The following is a 6,000-nucleotide window of genomic DNA, read 5'->3' as shown; positions in this document are numbered from 1 at the left end:
AGTCTGACATCAATCCCTGGGAAAATTCTGGAGCAGATGATAAAGGAATCCATCTGGAAGCACCTTGACAACAATGCCGTGATGACTCGAAGCCAACATGGATTTGTCAAAAACAAGTCCTGCCAGACAAATCTGATCTCATTTTTTGATCAAGTAACCTCCCTTGTAGACCATGGGAATGCTGTAGACATAATATACCTCAGCTTCAGCAAAGCTTTCAACAAAGTGCCCCATGATATCCTGATGAGCAAACTAGCTCAAAGTGGGCTAGATGAAACAACGATCCGGTGGATCCACAGTTGGCTACAGAATCAGACTCAAAGAGTGCTTATCAATGGGACCTTCTCAAACTGGGGAGAGGTAATGAGTGGGGTTCCTCAGGGCTCAGTCCTGGGCCCAGTGGTCTTCAACATTTGTATTAATGACTTGGAGGAGGAGGTGCAGGGAATGCTGATCAAATTTGCAGATGACACAAAATTGGGTGGGATAGCTAATACTTTGGAAGACAGAAACAAAATTCAGAGTGATCTGGATAGACTGGAGCGCTGGGCAGAAAACAACAGAATGACATTTAATAGGGATAAATGCTAAGTTCTGCACCTAGGAAAAAGAAACCAAATGCACAGTTACAAGATGGGGGATATGTGGCTCAACCACACTACAAGTGAGAAGGATCTTGGAATTATTGTCGATCACAAGCTGAATATGAGCCAACAATGTGATGCGGCTGCAAAAAAGGCAAATGCTATTTTGGGCTGCATTAATAGAAGCATAGCTTCCAAATCTCGGAAAGTACTAGTTCCCCTCTACTCAGCACTGGTTAGGCCTCATCTGGAGTACTGTGTCCAGTTCTGGGCACCACACTTTAAGAAGGATGCAGACAAACTGGAGAGGGTTCAGAGGAGGGCAACAAAGTTGATCAGGGGACTGGAAACAAAGCCCTATGAGGAGAGACTGAAAGAACTGGGCATGTTTAGCCTTGAGAAGAGAAGACTGAGGGGAGATATGATAGCACTCTTCAAGTACTTGAAAGGTTGTCACAGAGAAGAAGGCCAGGATCTCTTCTTGATCATCCCAGAGTGCAGGACACGGAATCATGGGCTCAAGTTACAGGAAGCCAGATTCCAGCTGAACATCAGGAAAAACTTCCTGAGTGTCAGAGCAATACGACAATGGAACCAATTACCTGGGGAGGTGGTGGGCTCTCCCACACTGGAGGCCTTCAAGACGAGGCTGGACAGCCATTTGTCAGGGATGCTCTGACTTGGATTCCTGCATTGAGCAGGGGGTTGGACTCAATGGCCTTGTAGGCCCCTTCCAACCCTACTATTCTATGATTCTATGAAATGTTGGGGGATCTCACTAACAAGGGACTCAGTTATAGGAGGCCATGCATGTAAAGAGAATGCTGATGAATTAGGGGTTTCAGTGTGCATTTGGGGTCATTTTCTTTAAAAACAAAAGAGCCTCACCAAATGATCCTGTAGTGAACATGATGATATCACAGCACCTACAGTGGCCACTTACACATTGCCAAGAAAGAGGACCCAAAAGGATACGGATTAGCATAAAATATGCATACGCTAATATATGTATCAATTTATATTGGTGTGGTGGGAGAATAATTTGAATGGAAATACAATACATCTCACTACAGAGGGGAAGTCCATGATCTGGTGAACTGTGTGCCTGCTCAGTCTGTTATCTAGATGCTAATTGTTGATGGGCAACTTCAAAATCCTTTTGAAGGTTCTTTCTCTTTAAACCAGACTTTGACTAGACAGCATTTCAAATACAGGAGACCTTCAAAAAGAGGGCTTCCCTTTAACAGCCCTTCAAATGGAGGACTGTCCTCTGTAAAGTAGGATGCCTGGCCACCCTAACACTAGCAATCAGATGTTGCTGTTTGATGACATCATAGAGGGCAAGACCTCCCATTGCCCTCTCTCTAAATGGGGGAGTGGGGAGGAAGGACAATGTCCCCATTGCCCAGGTTGATGCCAGCTACTACACTGGTAGTTTCCTCTCAGCACTGAGTAGCATGACTTTTGCCCTGATCCAGCCATAATTGCACATACTTACTCACAGGGCAGAATGTAAATAGATTTAGGTGGACATCCCCATCCATATTCTGCTCAGCTGGTCAACTGGCTAGACTGGAGTAAGGGAGCATTGGCTGAGCTGCCTCAGCAATGGTGGCTGCATTTTCGCACTTCCTTATAAGTCCCTTGCAACTGCTTCACAAAGAGCTAAAACTGTATCTAACAGCTAATTTTTCCCCTTTCATATTTACTTTAGAGTAGTGTAGGAGATTGATCCAGATTGGGACTCTAGTTTGAGGGTTATGGGGGGAGAGGGGCTTTGAAGATCCAGCCCACTGCCATGTAAGAGTAAAAAAAGGGGGGCATAGCTGCTACACACAGATTTAAAGTAATGTTTTGGCCCAAAGATGTGATAAATTGATGAATGTTTGCAAAATATGTCTGGCCCTATTTCGGCTCTGTGCTAATTGATACTACTTCTATGCTCATTTGAACATTGGTTCTGATTGTCATTGGGATAACTGTACCTATCCCTGATGTCTATTGAAATCATACCTGCTCAGGTAAACATGGGATCCTCTCACATGTTGTATTCTTATGTAAGTATTAAAATGGTATATTATACTGCTGGATCAGTAATGGATGAAACCAGCTCATGTGGTTGATCAGTGTTGGTCATTTCAGTGTTTCAAATAGGACAATGATATGTATTTATCACCTGTAAAAAAAAATACTGCTGAAATGGACAAAGACTAGGCCTCATAAGATATTAAGTGTGTCATTCCACAGTAGCAGGAAGCCTATCCATTTTTTCAGAACCTGATCAATATATATTTGTAACTTTTGCTTTATAAGTGTACAAGTTAAGTATGTCTATGCTTTTATTTTACAAATACAGTATGCCCCATGTATTAATACTTAGGAAAATGCTGCTCTACATTGCAATCTATGTGTATTAGTTTTGGGTAGGTACTAAATCAGTCCCTAATACTAGAAAAATAGCATTCAGCTCTACCTAACTGGTAAAATAACAGCTTTCTTGTATTGGCACGGCACCTTGCAACTTTGCTAGTAAGTTTTGAATGGTTGTCACTGTGATCCCTATATCACTATGGAAATCTATAGTTCTGTGGAATTTATACTTGTTTTTCTCTGGCAAATATTAGATGCCATGCAATAAAATTAATATTGGTATAATCAGCTGCTGTACTATTCTCACTATAGAAATACGTGTTTCAGATTACAAGAGCTGCGATGGGCCAAGACAGACATTATGTTAAATTTGTATCTAGCAGCTATGTGGTTGGTTTTCATTTTTACTCTAGAGTAGGTGCAGGGCCACTCATTCAGATTTTAAGATCCAGATTGGCCCCTCTAAGACTTCTTTAAACTAAAAAAGAAAAAAATGTAGCTGCTAAGATACAGATTTAAAGTAATGCCTAGTTTGGCCCTTAGTGCCAAATTACACATTTGTCACTGGGGGGTTTTCCCAAAGTGTTTGGGGTTTTTTTTAATGGAAAGCAAGCATAGGTGGCTTCAGGCTGAGTGGAGCACTAACCCTTTCTTTGTCAGCTGTTTGTTCACTGAAAATCACACAACTGACACCCAGCTGCTTTTCTCTCAGAAAGGAATAGATACTGTGACCCTGTGTCTTTTTCCTCCACAGAGTGATTTTGAGTGCTGGCAAAGGAAGTGTTACATAGCCCATTTCCTCCATTCAGCCTGAAGTTGAGTAACTGTGGGGGGGAGGGGGGGGATAACAATCATAGTACTATATGTAACACATGCATGATATTCTAACTTAGGGCATATGTTGGAACATAATAACAATTACTTATGCAACACTTTAGCATGATCCAAGGCTTCATATACAATATCTCAGTAACCTCAACTATGCTTTAGGGCAAGTAACTACTATTACCGCTATGTTGTACATGTGGGACGGGCGTTGAAGCTTCAGGATAGCAGCTTGCCCAAGGCTATGTGTTCCGTGGGAGTGGTGATGTTTGAACCAGGAACATCCTAGTTCACAGCTCAGTATTATAGCCATTTTAACACAGAAGCCCTTAAATGGAGCACATGAGACATATAACAGCATTTCCTTAGTGTACACAGTCCAACTCATTACTTTCATGTTCATCAAGTATGAATGCAGATTTTATGTGTGTTTTCTGGAGGACAGCCCAATGAAGTACATTTTAGTCTTGTAGTACCTACAATGTAGCATGCATATCCATTCACCTACCCATCCATCTTATTTATCTATTGCATTAGATGATCATATATGCTTTATGTATGTATTCTATATTTCCCCCTCTTTTACCTTCCCACATACTGGTTTGAAGAAAGATCAACTGGCCTGAAAACAGCATGGTGGCGGAAAAGAATTATTTAGCTACTAGAGCACAGATAATGAGTTCAATTTTCTAAGAATCTGTTTTTATAGGCTGGAAGTTTGGTTTTATTACTGCCCCCCTTTTGCTACTTCAGGATAATTTGCTGGAACAGATTCACTTCTCATGCCCTCCTTCTATGCTCACTTGCTCCTGAAGACCTCATTCTCTTTTTGATGGATTCTAAATGCCACTTGATTGTAGTTTGATATCCATCTTCCTTTATTTGGGATCCTGTGTTAGTTTTTGACACAACAGCTTATAGTAACACTACTTAGTATGAAAGGCTACTGAAAGAACAGACAAAAAAAAGCAGACGCCTGGGGAGACAAGTACTCTGTAGCATCTGAAAATGTTTCCTTTTTTATTTATTTAGATTAAAAATTTGGATACTGTGACAGGGCCCATAATAATAACAACTTCTCTGGCTGTTCTCACTGGGATGCAAAGCATGCTCACTAATAAAACTGCACATACAATGACTTGCAACAATTTTATAAGAAGTTTGCACAGGAAAGAGACAAGGAATTCCAGATTAAACATTTGATTTGAGAGCAGCAATCTCTGTATTGCATAGCAAGGAGTGAGGAACCCACGATTTCAGAAAGGTTACTGTTCTGTTCATATATTAGAGCATGGGCGGTCTGTAGTCACTAGAGTGAAGATGTTCCATGTGTTTGGCCGATACGTAAAGGAAGTAACTTTCATGTGGTACTCCTGCTCTGTAGAGCATCATTGGTGATCTGGAAATTTGGAGTGAAATGGCATCAGTATACTAATGACACCCATCTCTATTTCTCCTTTTCATCAGAATTAGTTGAAGCAACTGAGGTGCTGAATCAATGGCCCAGTTCAGACGCAATCATCTATGTCTAATAACCATGGTTTATTGGGGCAAGAGCTGGTGTTGTGCCCAAATGCTTCCTTTCCCTTTCTCTCTTGTGCCTTTTCTCTCTTGTGTCCTAATTCCATACTGCCAGTTTCAGAGTTTGTTAAACCATCCAAACCAGCAAAAACTGGTTTAGGTTTTGACTACAAAGCAGGATTGCAAACTATGGCTTGATCCTGGCTTGCAAGGCAAGATTGTAGTCAGAGCCTAAACCACAGTTTCCTGGTTAAGACAGAACAGGAAACTGTAGGTTACTAAACTTCAGAAATAATGCATTTGGTCCCACTTTGGACACCTTTAGATTGAAAAGCAGGAAAAATTGCTTGTTGAAACAAGCAAACAAGTTACTTCCTCTCAGTCTTCCAGATGATAAAGAAAATAGCAGATCTAGGGTTGAATCTGATGTTAATCTAACTTAAATCCCATTCAGTTCGATGGGTTTACTCTAACTAGGACTAACATTGGATACAACCCATATAATTTAGATGTAATATTCAGCATTCTGATGGAATGGTCTTTGTCCTATAAGCCATTGACATGTCATTACTTTGTAGCAGCAAAAGAATAAGGGCTCTTGACATCAAACCCAATGAACTAGGAGTGAGAGGACAATAATAATTGCATTGTCTGAATCCCCTTAGCTTTAGTATTGGTTGTCTACCACAAACTCTTTATC

This window comes from Heloderma suspectum, chromosome 4 (assembly GCF_057233095.1).
Source record: "Heloderma suspectum isolate Gila_16-S chromosome 4, 16-S_ref, whole genome shotgun sequence".
Taxonomy (NCBI): Eukaryota; Metazoa; Chordata; class Lepidosauria; order Squamata; family Helodermatidae; genus Heloderma; species Heloderma suspectum.
The sequence above is the reverse complement of the archived record's forward strand: the minus strand, read 5'-3'. Positions refer to the sequence as shown.